This window comes from Carcharhinus amblyrhynchos, chromosome 22, assembly GCF_965287045.1.
Source record: "Carcharhinus amblyrhynchos chromosome 22, sCarAmb.v2.hapA, whole genome shotgun sequence".
In the NCBI taxonomy this organism is placed as follows: domain Eukaryota; kingdom Metazoa; phylum Chordata; class Chondrichthyes; order Carcharhiniformes; family Carcharhinidae; genus Carcharhinus; species Carcharhinus amblyrhynchos.
The window spans coordinates 29,371,699-29,394,602 of record NC_137345.1 but is presented as its reverse complement, the minus strand read 5'-3'; the positions used below and the strand labels follow the sequence as shown (position 1 = coordinate 29,394,602).

Here is a 22,904-nt window from a genome sequence, read left to right as displayed (position 1 = left end):
GCGTGTGAAAATTCCACACAGAAGTCCCTGGAGCTCTGAGGATGTAGTGCTAACCATTGTGCCACCATGCCGCAGTCACGAAACCAAAAATGGGAAAGACACTTGACATGACAATCAATGGTGCTTAACACTTTGCTAACCTTTACTTCAATAGGATGGCACGCTGGCATAGTGGTTAGCACTGTTGCCTCACAGCACCAGGGACACTGATTTGATTCCTGGCTTGGGCCACTGTCTGTGCAGAGTCTGCACGTTCTCCCTGTGTCTGCATAGGTTTCCCCCAGGTGCTCTGGTTTCCTCCCACAATCCGAAAGTCATGCTGGTTAGGTTCATTGGCCATGCTAAATTCTCTCTCAGTGTACCTGAACAGGCACTGGAGTGTGGAGACCATAGAGCATAGAACATAGAACCCTACAGTGCAGAAAGAGGCCCTTCGGCCCATCGAGTCTGCACCAAACACAATCCCATCCAGGCCCAACCCCCATATCCCTACATATTATACCCACTAACCCCTCTAACCTCTGCTACCCTGGACACTAAGGGGCAATTTCTTAGCATGGCCAATCAACCTAACCTGCACATCTTTGGACCGTGGGAGGAAACCGGAGCACCCGGAGGAAACCCATGCAGACACAAAGAAAATGTGCAAACTCCACACAGACAATGACCCGAACCGAGAATCAAACCCAGGACCCTGGAGCTGTGAAGCAGCAGTGCTAAACACTGTGCTACCGTGCCGCCCAGCAGGAGATTTTCACAGTAACTTCACTGTAGTGTTAATGCAAACCTACTTGTGACACTAATAAATAAACTTTATACTTTTAAAAAAATCTACAGACTACAATCAAGCCTAACTTGCAGAAGGATGGCAGTATCTTATAGTATTCTCCACTTACGTCAAATATTTTCGATACAAAAAGCTGAACTCTGCTGTCAATTCAACAGCTGAAGTGTTTCAGCAAAGGATTCAGTCTGCAGTTTGAGGACTTGAAGACATGCTGACCATCAGTAATGACATCCTTATCCACAGACAGACTGAAAGTGAACTTGAGACACACCTGCATGCATGCCGACAACGCTTTAGTGAATATAATCTTTGGATGAAGAATAATGCTTGCTGAGTGAATATGGAATTGAATTCATCAGTCACGTGTTCAGTGGTGAAAGTGTTTCACTGGATCTGCAGAAAATTGAAGCTGTTGATCGGACAAATGCTCTGGAAGTTTGGAGTCGAGGCATCATTTCATGACTTCATTTACTCCCACTAAACAATCTGACAACAGTAGTCGTGGGCTGAATCACACAAACAAGCTGTACACCAAGTCAAACAACATTTGCCAGCAAGTTGCACAAGTGCCAGTTCTGACCTTGAGAAAAACATTCAGCTCAAAGAACAAAGAACAATACAGCATGGGAAACAGGCCCTTCGGCCCAACGAGCCCGCGCCGCCATTTTAACATTATGAGTGCCCTCCTCTACCTATGACCTTTGTCTACACCTATTGGGGAAGATTGAGGGAAGACTAATTTAGGGACAATTTGTTACACTAATCAGCCGAAGAGCACGTTTTTTGGGGTGTGGGAGGAAACGTGAGCACCCGGAAAAAATCCACGCAATCACGGGGAGAATGTGCAAACTCCCGCAGACACTGGCCCAAATCCATGTATCTGCACAGCAAACAGTGATAGTCACTGAGCTGTCACGTTGCCCGTCAGATGGTCCAGTTTAAGCGTACACTAAAAACATGAAGCACTAGGCAGCTCTCGAAGCAACATCCAAGAGCAGCCCTCGCACGACCCACCGCGTGTATGCCCCTTGTTGGTCAACAAGGCGGACCAAAGCACCTGTGAAGTAAAAGAAAAGACATCAATAAACATGCAAAACTTAGACATTTATGGAATCCCCCGAAGCGCAGAAATAAAGCAAGTGGGCCATGAAATCTGTTGGAAGACCCATAGGAATCCAGCTCCTGGTGGATGTAGAGCCAGTTGGCTTTGGTGCAGTTCTCATGCAATAAGACAACGCGATCAATTGTTGCTGTGGCAAGCGGATCATTGAAGCCTATAGAATGATATTATTCACAAATGCAAAGGCCATGGATTTTTGGACCTTCCTGCTGGCAGGGGCCTTCTGCTCCTTCCAAAGATGCTGCTCCCGCCCTCCTCTCACACCCGTCCATTGGATTCTATGGCAATGGGAGGGGCAAAACACATTTGATATTCATGGGAATTTTCAGAACTGGAATATCCCACCACTGGCTAATGGATAGCCAGCACTGCTGCCTGAAACCACCCCCCCCACCCTTCTCCACCCCCGCCCAATGGAGAGGGTGGATGGGGGCAAGGAAGGCCTGGTAAATCCTACCCAGAGAGAAACACTGTTAATCATACGGGGTATCTTATACTTTCATCTCTACTTTTATGGAAGTGAGTTTGAAGTAATAACTAATCACAGACCACGAATAACCTTGTTCAGCAATCCATCCATTCCATTAGACCACTGGATACTCAAGTTACAAGAATACAAGTTCCATGATGAGTATCAGACAGGCAAGCTCAATCCTGTGGACAATCTTTCATGACGTTCTTTGTTAACAGTTAGTCTGACCAGTCATGAGGAAAAGTTTGCCAAACATCATCTTGACTACGTAAGTTTGAACAGTGCTGAAGTTGCTAAGAGTAACTGAAATCCAAGCAACAACAAGACAAGGTGAGACATGGTAAATATCTGTAACAGCTCTGGAGTCTCCAACCTGGAAAGACATGATTGAAAGAGTGTCTATGAAGGAAACCACTCACCCATTACAATATCCTAACAATGGGGACATTATCTCACTGTCACTAGCACGTCTGATCTTGTCTCACATGGCAAATGTATTGTTATTTCACCATCGTTAGGAGAATGTATTGTTAATGTGGCACATGAAGGTCACCAGGGAATTGTCAAAAGTAAACAAACTCCTTCAGGAATGATGTATGGTTTCCAGCAATTAACCACATGATAGACCACAAAATCAATCACAGTGTTAAATGTCAAGATGTATGAACTACTTTCAGGACTATGGATTAAGGCTTGTGCTAATTTTAGATTGACATATTGATGAACACCTGCTTATTGACTATAGTCATGGAAATATTTACATCTACTTCAATGGAAGCTGCTATCTCAAAGCTTGACCAACTTTTTGTTTTGTTTGGAATTCTTCAAACAGTGAGAAGTGACAAGTTAACAGTGATGAGTTAAGTAAATTTGCAAATTTCTGGGCTTCACACAGTGAAAAAATCACATCCTGTTGGCCAAGAGCTAATGAAGAAGTTGAGAGATTTATGTGTGTTTTGAGACAAATGATTATGTACATGAGAGCATGTCCAGGAAGCAGGAATGGTATCACTTTCTTCGCAATTGGACAGCACGGTGGCACAATGGTCAGCACTGCTGCTTCACAGCACCAGGGACTCGGTTCAATTATGGCCTTGGGTGACAGTCTATGTAGAATCATTGAATCCCTACAGTACAGGGGGAAGCAATCTGGCCCATTGCGTCTGTACCACCCAGGCCCTATTCCCACACATTTACCCTGCTAATCCTTCTGGTACTAAGGTCAATTTTAGCATGGCCAATCAGCCAAACCTGTTCATCTTTGGACATCCACCCCTTGTCTGTGTGGATTTCCCTCGGATGCTCCAGTTTCCTTCCACACTTCAAAGGTGGTAGGACTGGAGGGTATCAATGACGTTACTGTTCCTAGAGAGGCAGTGCTCGACAGACTGGAGGGGCTGATTGTGGACAAGTCCCCAGGACCGGATGGAATGCATCCGAGGGTTCTGAAAGAAATGGCGGAGGTGATAGTGGATGCCTTGGTGGTTATTTTCCAGATGTCGCTGGATTCCGGGGAAGTGCCGGAAGATTGGAAAGCGGCTAATGTTACGCCGTTGTTTAAGAAGGGTGCCAGGCAAAAGGCGGGGAATTATAGGCTGGTTAGTTTAACGTCTGTTGTAGGTAAAATGTTAGAATCCGTCATCAAGGAGGAAATAGCGAGGCATCTTGAGGGGAATTGCTTGATAGAGCAGACGCAGCACGGTTTCGTTAAGGGGAAGTCGTGTCTGACAAATTTACTGGAGTTCTATAAGGATGTGTCTAGGGCGGTGGATAGAGGAGAGCCGGTGGATGTGGTCTTTCTTGATTTTCAGAAGGCGTTTGACAAGGTACCTCACAAGAGATTATTGCAGAAGGTCAGGGGACATGGAGTTGGGGGTAGGGTGTTACCGTGGATAGAGGACTGGTTGTCAAATAGGAGACAGAGAGTGGGGGTCAATGGGTGCTATTCGGATTGGCGGTTGGTGACTAGTGGAGTGCCCCAGGGGTCGGTGCTGGGGCCTCAGCTATTTACCATTTATATAGATGATCTAGAGGAGGGAACCGAGTGTATGGTGTCAAAATTTGCTGATGACACCAAGATTGGTGGAACGGCAAATTGTGCGGAGGGTGTGGAGAGTCTACAGAAGGATCTAGATAGGCTGGGCGAATGGGCCAGGAACTGGCAAATGGAATTTAATGTTGGCAAGTGCGAGGTGGTCCACTTTGGTAGGAATAATGGTAGGAAGGGTTATTACTTACGTGGAGAAAAACTGCAGCAGGCGACGGTGCAGAAGGACCTCGGGGTCCTTGTGCATGAGTCGCAAAAACCCAGCTTGCAGGTGCAGCAGGTGGTCAGGAAGGCGAATGGGATGCTGGCCTTCATAGCGAGGGGGATTGAACATAAAAGTAGGGAGGTCTTGCTGCAGCTGTATAGGGCATTGGTGAGGCCGCAGCTGGAGTACTGTGTGCAGTTTTGGGCGCCGTACTTACGCAAGGATATTTTGGCCTTGGAGGGAGTGCAGAGGAGGTTTACTAGGCTGATGCCGGAGTTGAGGGGGTTGAGCTATGAGGAGGGGCTGAATAAACTAGGCTTGTACTCGTTAGAGTTTAGAAGAATGAGGGGAGATCTCATTGAGACGTATAAGATGATGAATGGGATGGATAGGATAGAGGTGGAGAGACTCTTCCCGCTCAGAAAAGACAGTAGGACTAGGGGGCACAGCCTCAAGATAAAGGGGGCGCGGTTTAGAACGGAGTTGAGGAAGAATTTATTCACTCAAAGGGTGGTGAATCTCTGGAATTCTCTGCCCGTTGAAGTGGTGGAGGCTGCCTCGTTAAATATTTTTAAGACGTGGGTTGATGGGTTTTTGTTAAGAGAGGGGATTAAGGGTTATGGGGAGAGGGCGGGAATGTGGAACTGAGCCACGACAGATCAGCCATGATCTTATTGAATGGCGGGGCAGGCTCGAAGGGCCAGATGGCCTACTCCTGCTCCTATTTCTTATGTTCTTATGTGTTGGTAAGGTTGACTGACCATACAAAATTGTCTCTTCATGTCACAGGGATTAGCAGGGTAAATACATGGGGTTAAGGGAATAGGGTCCAAGTGGGACTGTTTTCGGTGCAGGCTCAATGGGTCAAATGGCCTCCTTCTGAACTGTAGACATTCTATGATTCTAGGATTCTGCGGGATTCTAATTGCAGAGTGATTCTTCTCTCAACATGAATTAAATGAGACCACACTTGTTGTTAGATGACATTCTACTCATGAGAGAAGATGTCCATTATAGTACTGCTGAAAAAGAGACATGCTGTTGTAGCTTTACATCTTGCACTCAGCAGGATGGCAACAAAAGATAAACCAACAGCAAAGAACTTGTTTACTGCCAAGCCATTGTTTCTAAATTAAATCAGAATGTTTGACTCGAATTGGTCACAAAATTGTGATGGGAATGATGAAACAGGGATTGCAGTTCCCCAGGCTTTCAGTTAACTGGAAAAGGCATGAATCATGATATAGACCTTCTGCCTGCAAAGGACAATGCCCTTTAAGTGAGCATATGTATAGCTTATAGCATGCATAAGTGAGCCACACTGCAAGCAAGCTGATAATTTTAAATTGGTTTTCAGTGTAATCCTGTGTCAATGATATTTATGTGATTATGTTATAAAATGAACCATTTTCAATTGGTGAAAAATAATTTCATCTCATTGTGCATAATTAAATACATTATTAAATTAATTAATGGAAAAGTTAGAATATGTAGCTGGTGAAGGTGAATTTTCATATTATGCTCACATCTATTGTTTCCATTCTTAGAAACAAATCAAGGCAACACACTGTTGTCTTATTTACTTCTAGGCGGGGCTGTTATGCTTTGAAAATTGCAATGTCTTCTCTGTCCACTTACCATACAGCTGTACCAGCAGAGGGAGTCTATGAAAAAATAAAGGAACAGTGTATGTAGTTCAGATGCAGAAAGCATCTTGCTGAATCTGACTGTTTCTTTCCAAGTACTTCACAATGGGAAATGTACAAGAAGAAAGTAGAGTGAAAGAAGAAAAAATGGAGAAAGTAGGAAAGAAAAGAGGGCATGAAATCTTTTCCTGAAATCAGTTTGTATATCCTGAAATGCACCCTCAGTGACACATGCTCCCTTATAGGAGATAGTATGGAAGTGAATGTTTCTTAAAGGAATAGATTAAAACAAAGAACATAAAGTCAGGGAGAAACACAATTATCAAGAGAATCACTTCAGAATTCTGACAGCACAAGTTCCGATTTCTTGAATATTGCTTGTCACTTGAATCACCTACTTCAACAGTGATACACTTTGACAGTTCTCAGCCAAACTATTATATTGGCCAGCCTTAAAATAGGCTTATGCAGTCTCACCTACATTAGCATACCTCATGCCTTCTGAGCTCAGATACACCAGTGTTGACATATATGTCCTTTAAGTTAAAAAGGCAATTGGCACAAAAAGACACAAGATACCTCAGTGAATAAAATTATGTGCATGAGATGCCTATGTATCTGTGGGAATGTGTTTAGTTGAGGGAGCACAGATAACAATAAAGTAACTGATCTGCCTGACATTTATTAGCAGATTTTTCAAGGTAAAATGATATGGAATAGGACATAAATTCTGTGGAGCATTGTAAAAGGTGTTCCAAGACTTCAAACCACAAATGAATAGATTAGTCAAACAAATGTATAAGTATCTCTGCTTCAATACTAAGGCATACAACCTTGAAAGTTATACTGTCAATACAATTCATGTGTCACAAGTTCACACACTTTAGAATCAAAGAATCCCTACATTGAAGAAGGAGGCCATTTGGCCCAATGTGTCCTGCACTAACTCTTAAACAGAGCATTTTATCCAGGCCCACCTCTGTCCCATCCCTGAAACCCATGCATTTTCCCCACTAATCCCCCTAACCTACACATTTTGGGACACTAAGGGGCAATTTACCATGGCCAATCCAACTAAATAAACTACATAGCCTTGGATTCGGTAGTAATTGCCAGTATGAACAGCAATGAACAGGTGAAAAGAAAGATGTGTTTTTTCCCAAATCCAGAAAATCAGCTAATATTTTGAAGACCTGGGTTCGAATCCCACCATGGCAAATGGTGGAATTTGAATTCAAAAAAAGAATCTGGAATTAAGAATCTACTGATGACCATGAAACCTTGTTGATAATTGAAAAAACTCATCTAGTTCACTAATGTCCTTAAGGGAAGGAAATGTACCATCCTTACCTGGTCAGGTCCAAAGTGACTCCAGAGCCACAGCAATGTGATTGACTCCCAACTGCCCTCGGCCAACTACTGATGGGCAATAAATGCCGGCCAACAAGCGACACCTATGTCCCATGAATGAGTAAAATAAAACACCATTCATGACCCTCAGGATATCCCAAAACACTTAACAACAAAGGAAGTAGTTTCAGTGAAGTTCAGTGTGACAGTGAAGGAACAGCAATGTATTTCCAAGTCAGTATGCTGAGTGACTTGAAGGGAACTCCTAGCTGTGATGTTCCCATAGTCAGTTTATCATGGTCCTTCTAGATGATGGTGGTTGTGGGTTTGGAAGATGCTACTTAAGAAGCCCTAGTGAGTTCTTGCAGGCATCTTCTAAACGGTACACAATGCTGCTGTTGTTTGTTGGTAGTGGACTGAATATTTGTGAATTACCAATGCTTTGGCCCGCATGGTAAGAGACAAGTTCAAAGAGCAGAAGGAGGCCATTTGGCCCATCGAGTCTGCACCGACAACAATTCCACCCAGCCCCTATCCCTACAACCCCTTGTAAGTATCCCGCTAGCCCCTCTAACCTTCGCATACCAGGACTCTAATGGGAAATTTACCATGGTTAATCATCTTAACATGCACATCTTTGGACTGTGTGAGGAAACCAGAGCACCTGGAGGAAACCTAGACACGGGGAGAACGTGCAAACTCCACACTTAGTGACCCAAGCCGGGAATCGAATCCAGGTTCCCACAGCTGTGAGGCAGCAGTGCTAACCATTGTGCCACCATGCTGCCCCACGGGGGTGTCAAGTTTCTTAAGTGTTGTTGGAGCTGCACTCATCCAGGCAAGTGGATCACACTCCTGACTCATGCCTTATAGATGGTAGACAGGCTTTGGGGAGTCAGGAGTGGAGTTATTCACTACAGGATTCCGAGCCTTTCACCTGCACTTAAAGCTACAGTATTTATACGGCTAACCCACTTCAGTTTCTCATCAGTGGTAATTCCAAGGATGTTGATAGTGGGGGATTCAGCAAAAGCCATTGAATTTGATGATTAAATTCTCTCTTGTTGGAGATGGTCCTTCCCTGAACCTTGTGGCCTCTGTACCTCTCTTTCCTCCTAAGACATTTCTCAAAACCTACCTCTTTTGACCATCTGACCTAATGTCTCCATACTTGGCTCAGTGTCACTTTGTTTTTTAATGCTCGAGTAGATTGCTTTTAAACAGTTCATTTTATTAAAGGTGCTATGGAAGTATGAGTTGTTGTTGTAAACCTCTTCACCTTTCTTGATGCTCCCTAAACCTATCTTCTGGTGAAAGCTTTTGGTGGCCAGTAGTCCTCATCAGTTCCATTTGTTGCTTTGTGTCAACTTTTGTTTGTTAATGATTTGTTATATGTTTTGTGTGGCCAGCCTCTGGAATTATTAGGAGAGGCCTCTGACCTTGTTTGGAACAAAGAAGGTATTTACTGAATAGAGAAACTTAAATACAGGAGGTTAATGCAGCATAAGGGAGCAGATGGACTCAGCCGGTCGCGAGCCTACTCCAGCTTTTGATTGTTCCTGCTTTGGGTTGTGTGGCCTCCAAGGCACATCTGAGTTGAGCTACATGACTTGTGGCTTGCTTATTAAGTTAGTAAAACACATGGTGTAATGTGAGGCTGTGTTCGCATGATGTGAAATACAGTTCGGGAAGTGGTCAGCAGTCTGTGACTGGAGTGACAAAAGCAGATGACGGCAATAGTTACCAGCGGAGACATGGAAAAAGCCTCGCTCACCCCAAAACAAAAAATCCCCCTGAGGTCAATGGACCTTTCTATGTTCCACCCCTCGCCTACAATTCCTGTAACGGGTGGGGCGGTAAAATTCACCCCATTGTGTGCCAGCATGGAGATATGGTAGAATGTGGGGAAACTATTCGATTGACCCATATCAAATGGGTTGCAACTTACACAGTCATCACTTTACATTACTGTTATAAGGAAACCAGGAGGTGAAGGTGGAGAATGGGATAGCCTAGATAATTGGACTGTCTTGTGTAGTGGAACATACAGGGAATGAAAAATATCCTGTAAGGTTCAAACATACTGCAAAGGAAGACCTGCTATCTGAGAACAGTTTGGGTGACTAATAAATGGCCAACTGGAAGTTCATTGCATCACTGCAGTATTCAAACCAGTACAATTTTTGGAAAGTGGTGGAAGGAATTGCCATGAAACCTATGGACATTTCAAGGGTTGAAGCAGATGCATATACTAGACTATAAGCAAAACAAAAATTGTCAATACTGTTGTGTGGTTTAGTTTGCAATTGCACCCGGAAAAGAATCTCAATCCATGTTTAAATCAATTTTTAAAATCCTTTTCAGCATCATATGTACGATGACATAAAAATACAAAGGCTGCCCTAGGGCAGAGCCCCTGTTATACATGCTTACTCCATGCTTCCAGAAGATTCTGCTGAGAGAGGACTCCACCTCTGATGTGAACACTCACTCTTGGTTTTCATTCCCAATGGGTGACCCACTATTGCTGTACTGTCTTAAAGAGACAGAAGCCACATACGTAACAATGATTTGCAGTGCCTTGGGCCATTTTAATATTTTAAAGTTACTATATAATTGCAAGCTGTTGTGCATTCACAGTCAGCTAAGCCATGGGCAATCTGTTCTGTTAGTTCGAATGATCAGAGATTGCACTGAGTAATTGTGATAATGCAAATAACATAAATCATATCAAGTGTAAAGGTATCTCTCTTCTGAACTCACTGCAACGTAGTCGCATTTTTCTGTGTGTCGTAAAGTAATGTATATGACAAAGGTTACATCTTAAACACAAATCCAAAAGAGAAAATGCTGGAAAATCTCAGCAGATGGAATACAACGTGGCAAAGTGTGAGGTTATGCACTTTGGAAGAGGAATGGAGGTGTAGACTATTGTCTAAATGGGAAAATGCTTAGGAAATCAGAAACACAAAGGGACTTGGGAGTCATTGTTCAAGATTCTCTTAAGGTTAATGTGCAGGTTCAGCTGGCAGTTAGGAAGGCAAATGCAATGTTAGCATTCACGTCAAGAGGGCTAGAATACATGAGCACTTTTGAGGTTGTATAAAGCTCTGGTCAGAACTCATTTGGAGTACTGTGAGCAGTTTTGGGCCCCATATCTAAGGAAGGATGTGCTGGCCTTGGAAAGGGTCCAGAGAAGTTCACAAGAATGATCCCTGAGGATTGACGAGCTTGTCATACGAAGAATGGTTGAGGACTCTGGGTCTGTACTCATTGGAGTTTAGAAGGATGAGAAGAAATCTTATAGAAACTTACAGGATACCGCATGGCCTGGATAGAGCCGACATGGAGAGAATGTTTCCACTAGTAAGAAATACTAGAACCAAAGGGCACAACCTCAGGCAAAAGGGACGATCCTTTAAAACAGAGATGAGGAGGAATTTCTTCAGCCAGAGAGTGGTGAATCTGAGGAACTCTTTGCCGCAGAAGGTTATGGAGGCCAAGTCATTGAGTGTCTTTAAGACAGAGTTAGATAGTTTCTTGAGTAATAAGGTGATCAGGGGTTATGGGGAAAAGGCAGGAGAATGGGGATTAGAAAAAAATCAGCCATGATTGTTTGGCGGAGCAGATTCAATGGGCTGAGTGACCTAATTCTCCTCCTATATCTTATAGTCTTAAGATCTGGCAGCATGTGTAAGGAGGGAAAAGAGCTGATGTTTTAAGTCCAGATGACTCTTTGACACAGCTTTGACAAAGGGTCATCTGGACTTGAAACATCAACACTTTTCTCTCCTTACAGACGCTGCCAGACCTGCTGAGATTTTCCAACATTTTCTCTTTTGGTTTCAGATTCCAGCATCTGCAGTCATTTTATCTTAAACCCATGTATCTTAAACCCAAATACTTGCTAATGAAATGAAGCTTAGATTTGACCTCTATATTAGAAATTAATATTAATAAATCTATGTGTTTTAGCAGACAGTGGAATTGCTGCTGAACGTGGTTGTAATTACTTCAGTAGGGTGATTGCTGTGTGATTTGGAATCAGAATATCTAAATGTCAACAATTTGAGTCAATAATCCAGTTTCTGATAGTTGCTTGCCGAAACGTGGCAGAAGTCTAATGTATTATCACACTCCAATATAACAGAATTCATTACCAGTCACAATAACATATATTTTCTAGCTTCAGAAATTAGCCACATTCAGAGACTTTCAGGCAGTACAACTCATATGGAACTGAATTTGTAAAAGAACTGTTTACTTCCAGATAATATATAACAATTCACCTTTGTTTTGTTGTTATAAGTCAGGAGATTAATAATAAAAACAGCTATACCATTCACTCATAAACTAGATAGATAGACACCTTCTTCCTTAAAAAGTACTGAAGTCATAAGAACATAAGGAATAGGAGCAGGAGTAGGCCATCTAGCCCTTCGAGCCTGCCCCGCCATTCAGTAAGATTATGGCTGATCTGAAGTGGATCAGTTCCACTTTCCTGCTTTCTCCCCATAACCCTTAATTCCCCTGTCAATCAGAAACCTATCTACCCATGACTTAAATATATTTAGCGAGGTAGCCTCCACCACTTCAACGGGCAGAGAATTCCAGAGATTCACCATCCTTTGAGTGAAGAAGTTCCTCCTCAACTCTGATCTAAACTGCAACCCCCCTCATCTTGAGGCTGTGTCCTCTAGTCCTCCCATCCTTTCCAAGCGGGAAGAATCTCTCTACCTCTACCCTATCCATCTCCTTCATTATCTTATACATCTTTATAAGATCCCCCCTCAGCCTTCTAAACTCCAACAAGTACAGACCCAGCCTATTTAGTCTCTCTTCATAGGCTAACCCCCTCATCTCCGGTATCAGCCTAAGGAACCTTCTCTGCACTTCCTCCAAGACCAATATATCCTTCCGCAAGTGCGGCAACCAAAACTGCACACAGTACTCCAGCTGCGGCCTCACCAGTGTCCTGTACAGTTGCAGCAAGCCCTTCCTACTTTTATATTCTATCCCCCTTGCTATAAAGGCCAACATTCCATTCGCCTTCTTGATCATCTGCTGCACCTGCAGACTGGGTTTTTGCGATTCGTGCACAAGGACCCCCAGGTCCCTCTGCACCATAGCATGCTGCAGCTTTTCGCCTTTTAAATAATAATCCCTCCTACTATTATTTCTGCCAAAGTGGATAACCTCACACTTGCTAACATTATACCCCATCTGCCAGGTCCTCGCCCACTCGCTCAGCCTATCCAGATCTCTCTGCAGACTTTCCACTCATCTTCGTGTCATCAGCAAATTTCACCACCCTACACTCAGCCCCCTCCTCCAGATCATCTATGTAAATGGTAAACAGTTGAGGCCCCAGCACCGAACCCTGCGGCACTCCACTAGTCACCAACTGCCAATCAGAATAGCACCCATTGCTACCAACTCTCTGCTTCCTATTAGACAGCTAATCCTCACAGTATCCTATAAACCAAACTTCATCAATGAGTTTTTCTCCAGTATCAAGTTAGAATTGGGAGCATCTTATGATGTACAGCTCCATTCTCAATTCCTCAGATGCTGAAGGAGTCCGTGATAAAAGATGCAGGAATTGGATAATATCCAGGTTTCGTCACACAAGAATATCAGGCAATGAAAATCTCCATCAAGAGATAGTCTGATCAATTAGTCTTGGCATTTCATGGTATTTTCATTGTCAAATTCTTCACCACCTAGTTATGAAAGTCACCACTGACCAGAAGCATAGTTGGACCAACTATATAAAGAGCAGTGAGAAGTTAGTGTTTTGTGCCAAGTGACTTGCCTCCTGAAGCCACAAAGCCTCTTCACACTCTGCAAGGCACAGTCAGGGATGTGATGGAATACTCTCCATTTGACTGAGAGTGCAGCTCTGCCTTAAACAATAATTTCCCCCAATAATAGCACACTGTGGTTACAGCGTGTACCTGCCACAAAATGCACTGCAGAAATTCACTAAAACTCCTTCAATATACTTTCCAAAATGTGGCCTCTACCATCTAGAAAAACAAAGGCAGCAGGTATCATTAAACCTGTCACCTGAAACTTTCCCTCTGGGTCACATACCATTATGACATAGAGTATATCAGCATTTTTTTCATTGTTGCTCTCAGCAATGTGGGAGAGTCTTCATCACATGGACTGGAATGGTTCAAGAAGGCAGCTCATCACAACTTTGTCAAGGGCAATTACACTGGCTTTCTGGTGTGTTGGACTGACCCATGGCTGTACTGGAAATGTGTCAACTAATTAACACTTTAGCACATATAACAACAATGAGGGGGCTGAACAAGAACAAACAATGATGCCAAACACATCAATGCAGAAGAAAGCATTTAATTATTCCAATATCGTCATTTAAATTTCCTATGTTCCTTTTCTTCTGGAATCATCCAATGTCTCATCAGATAGTAATCTCCTAACAAAAGTGAGCAAGTCACAGAAAAGCCAGAAGCAGAAACAGAATTCCATTAACTTTGGAGAACTACCCAATCTTGGCAATTCACAAAGGGCCATTTCCTATTTATAAAACAAAGAATCATTTCTTGCTTGACCTGTTGCATTACTTGACTCAGAAACCAAGGTTATTGTCGTGGGGGTTAAATGCATCACATTTTCATAATCTGTTCACATTTTTGATACAGCTAACTAATGGCTTAATAAACATCAGTCTTAAAAGCTGTAATTAGGCCCATATTAATTGTAAAGTTATTGCAATGGCTGGAATTTTCCTATAATTTGTCAGAGTGTCAGGCTCTGATTGAAAACTAGCACATACCTCTTTAGATGCACTGCCGTGTTTTCAGACCCGATTTTCTAGCACTCTGACAGGGGATGTGGTTTAGAACATCAGTCTGGCAGTGTGGGGACTGATAGAGTCCCTTCTCACTGTACAGTTATTGGGGGTCACGCCGCACCCTGCCATAACCAGCATGGCAATGTTGCCACTGCTCCCCCTATCCCCCAATGCCCACTCCCCCCATCATTGCAAGGTCCCCTTCAATGCCTGCTTCCACCCAGTCACTGCAAGGTTCCCCCAACAATGCCTGCCATCTCTTCAAGGCCCATTCTGTTCATCCGGCAGTAAGGACACTTCTGTTGCAAGCAATAAAAGAACTAACTTTACAAAGTAAATCAAAGGAAAAGGTTTCCTAAAGAAACTTCATTGTACCAATATTCAGGCCACACCGTGGGCCACCCAAACTCCCACAATCCCCATGTAATATAGAAGTAAAATACTACGGATGCTGGAAACTGAAACAAAATCAGAAAATGCAGGAAAATTTCAGCAGGTCTGACAGCATCTGTGGGAAGAGTGTAGAGTCAATGTTTCAATTCTAGATGACTTTTCATCAGACATAAATCCATTAAACTGTATTTAAATGGGCAGTAAACTTGCTACATCACTGGTGAGGGATGGGGAAAACTGAGAAACAAGATCTCTATAACACAACAGTAAAACACAACACAACAGTAAAACAACCCTGTGCCTCCAAAGGAAACATTCTCTACCGGTGGTCTGTGCTGGCCTCCCTGCTGGTGCCATGTCTAACACAAGTCTTCTTGAGGTATCTCCAACAGCAGGAGATCCTAGTGAGTGAAGCACAATAGTTGCTTGTCAGAGGAATCCATCATCTGAGGAACAGGAGTGATTCTCCATTTCTGGCCATTCATCTTGAGGGTGCACGCATTTTTTACATTAAGGTACAAAGAAAAGTTCAGTAAACCACATCTATTAACTCAATGATATATTTGAAATTTTGACACAAGTAAAGAAATTACACAAAGACTTGAGCTTGACTATTTCAAATGGAGGTTGCAACCCTGCACTCCAACTCCAGATCCAAATTATACACCAAAGCCTTCAGTTCTCTCTCACTCCAATGTGGTACCAGAAAAGAAGCGTGTTGCCTTCTCCTATTTTTATGCTGGTTTTAGTGCCCTGGCAACACACATCAGAGCATGCCTGAATATCCATGTATCAGAGATGGGAGCAACCAAACAAAATATAATACCATTGCATGCCAATGATGTCCTACTTTATGCATCCAACACTGACAGGTCGTCTCTCAAAAACCAAGAGCTTTGCACCACTTTCAGGGTACAAATTTAAATTCTTACAAACAGAAAGTTTGGCAGAAATGAGCAGGACAGCTCATATAGATTTATCCATTTGAATAAAGATTTTGGGGTTAAATCAACTTCCAATCTTAGGGACGTGTATTAAAAATATAAACCCTCTCTCGCTGTTTCCTGGTCCACTAACCTGTACTGATGAAACAATCTGCATTGATCATTCCTGAAAAGCGCAGGCATGGTATAACAAATGTGACCTTTAACTGTTTCAGATTACATTGGACAGTGGCTATTTCTGCACCTTCATAGCTAAGCTAAACGATGTGAATGTGTCCAAGATGATTTTGGCTTCTCAATTATGAAGAAGCTTTTAACTTATTGCAAATCAAGCACTTTTTTTTGGAAAAATGTACTCTGTTCATGAAATGTGTAAAAGCACGTTTCGTACCAGTTCAAATTTCATAGAAAAGGATCCCTATAGTGCAGAAGGAGGCCATTCAGCCCATCCAGTCTGTACCGGCTCTCCAACAGAGCATCCCACCCAGGTGTCATCCCCATGACCCCACACATTTACCATGACCAATCCCTTTGCCTACATATCTTGGAACATCTAGCATGGTCAAATCCCCTAACCAGCACATCTTTGGTCTGTGGGAGGAAGCCAGAGCACCCATAGAAAACCCATGCAAATGTGGAAAGAAGGTGCAAACTCCAGAGGGCAGAATTTTACCAGCAATTCCGCCCAAGGTTTTTATAATCCTGCCCATGGCTAATACAGAATGCCATTCTCCGAGCCTCGCTCCCAGAATTGGGCCAGACAGTCACAATGATGGGCCACAATCACAAAACACACCAAGAGGGGATGTGGGAGGAGGTTGGGGTGGTGGGGTGCAGGGTGGTGTGGTAATAGAATCCTACCCTACATTTTTCCACAATATGTACATAGCAACGAGCCCAATATATGAACTAACAGCTCTATGAGTACCAACTTAAAAGCATTGGCATGTCATAATCCACACAGTAGTTTGCAAAGTAATTGTAGTTACTCTTTTCATTCAGGATAAATTATTTTTTTAAGTGAAAATGTTTATTGTCAAAAGACCATAAAATTTAGGCAATGAAAGTCAGCGCTTCTGCACACAGATTGCCTCCACGTTGCCCTTACACCTCTCCATCAAAAGAATGGGCTTCTATTATATGCTGCAATTTTTTTTGTCTTTACACCAATTAATTACACTTTCATTGGCAAGAGTATTTGGCAAATGAGAAAATCCTCATCTTTATTTGACACTCGAGATGGGGTTGGAGGAGATTTAGTGGAATGCTTCCAGGGATTACATGGAGTGACTGGTGAAATAGTCTAGAGTACAGAAGGTTAAGTGGAGACTTACTTAGGGTGTTCAAAATTATGGGAGGTTTTGATACTGAAAGCTGGTGGAAATTGATTCGTCTGGCAGCATAGTTGGTAATGAGATGACACAGATTTAGTATAATTGGCAAAAGAAGCGCAGGAGAGATGTGAATTCTTTTTTCATTTACTGAGTTATGATCTGGAATGCACAGCGTGACGAAGTGGTGGCAGCAGATTCAGTCGTAATTTTCAAAAGGGAATGTGGTGAACACTTGAAAAGGAAAGATTTGCTGGACTACAAGGGAAGAGCAGGGGTGTGAAAGTAATTGGACAGCTGTTTGATAGAGACAGCATGATGGACCAAATGGGCTGCTTTTATGTTTTATTACGGGTCCTGTAAAGAATGCGGATGGGACTAGCAAATGTTCTCCTTAGATTGGTATGTGGTGTGACAATGCTAACTGCAGTGACTCAAAATTGGTATTCACGCAATACCAAGTGCAATCAATTGCATCTCTCCTTTGATATCATATACAGTAGTGGGTCTGCCCAGCAGTCCATCCCTTCCTTATCAGCTTTTGCAACTTACAGCTTCATTTTAATTCATCCTTCTTCAATAATATTTCAATAAATGGTCTATTCCAAGTCACGCTTGTGACTAAAAAAAAACAGTCGTTCCATTTCATTTTGCTTCTGAGCTGAATCCCAGCCACTGTGCTCTTGCATAAAATATGCAGAGGATATTTTATGAAGGAGATGTAATGAATTTTGAAGGATCTCCTAATAAATTCAAATTTACATCATCTGGGAAAGGTTCAGCCAGTTGAGTTTCTAAGTCGGTGCTTCCCAGCGTGTTCAACTAAAATGTGGAACCGGAGTTGAAACAACACATCAGCTATTAACATAGGTACACAACGCAGCTGGAAGTTTCTGCTTTGGCCACAATCAACAATTTGGGAGAAAATTGTCCCCCGGAATTGCACTGGTTTAAAATATTTGCTCAAATTGTCACCCCAACCAATTTGTGCAATCACAATCAAAGGGGGGCAACTTTCCCACCTCGCCGCACCTGGCACAGATTGCACCAATCCCGAAAAGTTTCCTGCAGAGCTAAAAATTGGTTCTGTACCCGCTGCCAAACAGTTTACAATCGTCCCAGTACCGTTAAACTGGAGCAAATCGGATCGTGCCCATAAAGTTTGTTTAGCAAGAGATCGACTGGATTTCAATCTCATTCCCCCTTCTTGGTGTGTTTCCACCTCCCTGGTCATGTCAATGTGAATCAAAACTGGTCACCACTAGCAGAGACGTAGCACAATGGCCACGTCGGGGGCTCGTAGGTCATTGAAGCAGTGCCCATCGCACACCACAGCAGTGCCCAACATGCATGGGACGGTGCCAAGGTGTTTGGGGCCTGACTGGGGGCTATGCAAAGGGGAGCTATACAGGGGGGGTTATGGTGGGGGGCTATGCAGGGTTGGATCATGAAGAGGGTTTGGATGTGGTGTCAGGATAAGGATAATGATGGAGTGGCATGTCAGGGGTCAGGCAGGAGGCCCCATCTGGAGGGCCCCGGTGCCATTGACCAATTTCAGGGAGGGGTTGTGGGCAACATGTGCCAATGAAGGGAGGGTTTCCAATGCCTGTGGGGGGGAAGAAGTGGGTTCCTCCAGTGCACTGTGAGATAAGGGCGTCCTTGCAAAACGGCTCATAAATTCTCTGATGCGTTTCAACACTCCCCAAAAAGAGGGAAGGCAGTGTGGAGCGTGCCTGAGAGACTGATGTAGATTGTTGTGATATTGTTGCTATTATGACACTGGGTTGTGATCTTAATGACTCCTTTCACCGTTTGATTGTTATAGTGGTGCACAGCTAGTTTCTTGGTAAATTAGAGCTATTTTTAGAAGCTGCCTGTTCCAGTGCCAACAAGAACAGGGAATGCAAGACAAACTCAGCATGTCTGGAAGAATCTATAGGCAGAGAAAACAGAGTTAGCATTTCAAGTCTGTTTGAACTAACGTAAAGAAGAAATATGTTGGATGTGAAATGTAGCTGGGAGAGATTGCAACAAGATGTAGCAACCTGGAGAACAGATGTGTGTGTGTGTGTGTGTGTGTGTGTGTGTGTGTGTGTGTGTGTGTGTGTGTGTGTGTGTGTGTGTGTGTGTGTGTGTGTGTGTGTGTGGTGTGTGTGTGTGTGAATGTGAGCAAGTCAGTGAGTGTGTATTTGTATGTGAGTGAGCGTGTGTGTGTGTGAGCATGTGGTGTGTGTGTATGTGTGCGTTTGTGTTTGCATGAGTAAGTGTGTGTATGCACACGTGTATGTGTGTGCATGCGAGAGTGTGTGTGAGAGAGTGTGTGTGTGTGTGCATGCATGTGTATGTGTTTGAGTGTGTGAGATGTGAGAGTATGTGTGAGTTTGTGTGTGAATGAGAGCATTGCGTGTATGTGTGTGTTTGTGAGTGTGTATATGTGTGTGTGTGTGTGGTGTGGTGTATGTGTATGTGTGTGTGCATGTGAGAGTATGTATGTGTGTGTATATGTATGTGTGGGAGTGTGGTGTGTGTGTATGTGGGATGTGTGTGGCGTGAGTGTGTGTGTATGTGTGATGTGTGTTTATGTGTGTGGTAAGTGTGGGTGAGTGAATGATGAGGTGAGTGAATATTATTGGTGTGATGTGTATGTGAGAGTGTGTGGTTTGTGTGTAAGTGTGAGGTGTGAGATTGTGAGATTGTGTGTGTGAGTATGTGTGAGTTTGTGTGCAAGCGAGAGGGTGTGTGCATGTTTGTGAGGATGTGTATGTGTGTGTCAGAATGTGTGGTGTATGTATGTCCATTCCAAACAGTTTTTACTCTTTCTTGTTTAATAATATCCTTCTATAATAGGATGACCAGAATTGTATACAGTATTCCAGGCACAGCATTACTAATGTATTGCATTGAATAAACTTGCCATTTTGCTTTTTACTATTATCCATCCTTATTTATTGCATAGTTTTTCTTATTTCTGATCACTGTCAAGTCATAGAATAGCTCCAGCACAGATGAAGGCCATTATGTCCATCAAGTCCATGACAACTCTTTGCAATGGCAATTTAGCTAGTCTTGCACTCCGCCTTTCCCCTGTGGCCTTTTCTCTTTAGGTGCTAACCCAATTCCCTCAGGTCGTGCAGTCCCGATCCTAACTACTTGCTGCAAAAATAAAAGAAAATTTTCCTCATCTTGCCTTTGCTTATTTACAGAATTTTCATCATTGTGAAAGATTACAAAGGTTTCAACAAATCAAAGACTGCTAGTGAGAAACAGTGAAGCCACTTTATTGTTCCAACTAAACAGACTGATGAAGAGGGACTAATTATAAAGTAAAAATAAATCAAAGAGAAGTAATAGGTATGTTGTGAGTGTTATGGTGAAGGGGCTCCCTATTACTCAACCGCCTCGGTCAGTCACGACAAAGGTTTAAGTTTTGTTTTTACAAAGATATGTTTTTCCAACTCAGAATGCACTTAATTATTTAAGCGGTGAGCAATAAGGAACCAATCAAACAAGGTTTTCTTTAGTTAAAGAGAGAGGCAAATTCATTAACCACACGCACACGCGCGCACACACACAAACAAAATAAAATGAGTCCAATAAATAAGGTAAAAAAGAAATGTACTTTGATTCTTCTTCAGGTGTAGATTTTAAGTGTTGCAGCCAGTTTAGGTTCGCTGGTTTCTTGCATGTGATCAGATGTAGAAGATGTTGCAATTATTTTGAGATCTTGGGACAAAAGGAGTTGGAGATTTTAAGGAGACAGTGGATCAATTTTCTTGTTTGTCACTTGGGCAGATTTTGTCCATCCGTTATGGAATCCATCTAATATTCATTCCATAGATTTTAATGAATTGAAAATCAGGCAAGATCTAAAATGAGTGGGCAAGTTGTTCAGTCAGGTTACTGACCATGAAATGAAGACAAACATTATCACAAAGACAGTATACATTTCAAACAACTGCACAGGGGATTCTAATAGTTTAAAGTTGTGAAAAGATGAAGCATCAAGCATGGATCAAGCATCAAGTAGTGGAATGGATTTGTGAATGAACAAATTCATGATCATCAATTCTAACCTGAAATGTTCCTTAATTAGATCATTTCTTAACTCCTTTGTAGAATATGCCCTGTGTTTTGTTAATGAATCTGAATCTATGTTTTTTTTGTGAAATGTACATCTTATATGCCTATTAGTTTCATCATCTGAATGTTGGTCTTAACTTGGTATCAAAATCTACAGGACATGTATGCATTCTGCATTTCACTGACCATTTTCCACTGGGTCTACTAAAAGAAGTTTCTAATCATTCCCAATATGTTTGTTTCTCTAGATATCGCTATAGATTGATTGCTATAGATAAACATACTTCTGTTTGATCATGGCCGATGCTATTCCTGACAAATACTGTAAAGGAGGCTAGTGGAGCTATTTGGTATCATTAAATTTCGTTAGTAGAAAAGAATTTTGCAAGTTACATTTGGGGTGTTAGTAATTTCAAGAGAATAACTTAGATTGATTACTTCAGATCAGTGTCTGAGTGCAGGTTGGCAGGAATTCTGTCTCTAAAATTCAATAATATAACTGCCACTGTAGATTTATAATTTGCTTTCCACCTGACATGATTAAACTTTATGCCTGGGCTAATGGTGCCAGTCCAACCTTCAAGTTATGTTAGAATTTTATTTATTTTGGGCACTGTTGGTTTTCTGAGATTGGATCCTTCTGTTATTGACACCAGGTTTTGGAGTCTGTGTGGGACTTAGTTCTTAGACTGATTGTAGTTCCACTGTGCTTTCAGTTTAGTAGTTGCTCATTGGTACTAATCTTAAACAGGTTAAGTTTAAGTTAATTCATTAGTGTCACAAGTAGGCTTACATTAACCCTGCCAGTTACTGTGAAAATTCTAGTTGCCACACTTCGGCACCTGTTCGGGTACACTGAGAAGAATTTAGCATGGCCAATGTATCTAACCAGCACAACCTTTAGCTGTGGGAGGAAACCAAAGCACCCAGAGGAAACCCATGCGGACACAGGGAGAATGTACAAGGGATGAACGTGCAGACTCCACACAGACAGTGATCCAAGCTGGGAATTGAACGCGGGTCCCTGGCCCTGTGACACAGGTGCTATCCACTGTGCCACCATGTCGCCCGCCAGTGAAGACACATAGCTCTTAGGCATGCATCTCGAGACAGAGAGAGAGAGACAGAAAGTGAGAGAGAGAAAGAGAAACAGGGCCTAATACCTAACTATCTGTGCCAGTGGTACATCATCAACGATGTCATCCATCAGCATATCCCATCTGTTAATACTGCAGACCTTACCAGAATTGTTCATTTTCGGGAATTATGTTTATGTTCTATTATTCTTGACAATAAAGGAAAGAGTTCAAAATGGAAGAATTGACACTAGTGGGACATAGCAAGGGACACAACAGAGTTTCATATTAAACTAAATCATTGACGACACTGAAAAGGTAAGTGTGATGACAAACCATTCTCTAAATTCTATGCAGAAAGAGAAAGGCAGGAAGGAAATTGCCAGTCAGATCAATACAGTCTCACAACTCCAAAGGGGTGGGAAGGAACTTGGCACATTGTGGGCCAGATTCTCCAACCTCATCCATAGATGGGATTCTGCAATCCGGCTGCAGTGAGTAAAAATTTGGCTGAGTGCCAAATTCTCCATTCTTGCTGGCAATGTCAGCAGGACATGAATGGCCACAGAATTAATTTTGGAGTTAATTTTGACTTTGTACGAAAGGGGTAATAGTGATTGGCAATCT

At 42.6% G+C, this 22,904-nt stretch overlaps 1 protein-coding gene and 1 pseudogene across 1 annotated transcript in view; one reads left to right on the top strand and one right to left on the bottom strand.

Moving 5' to 3' along the window:
- The window catches only part of LOC145357026 (metabotropic glutamate receptor 4-like), a 1,215,873-nt gene that overhangs the window by 21,666 nt on the left and 1,171,303 nt on the right, over window positions 1-22,904 (bottom strand). The window lies entirely within an intron of this gene.
- Window positions 9,143-9,889, top strand: LOC145357138 (stromal cell-derived factor 2 pseudogene; annotated as a pseudogene).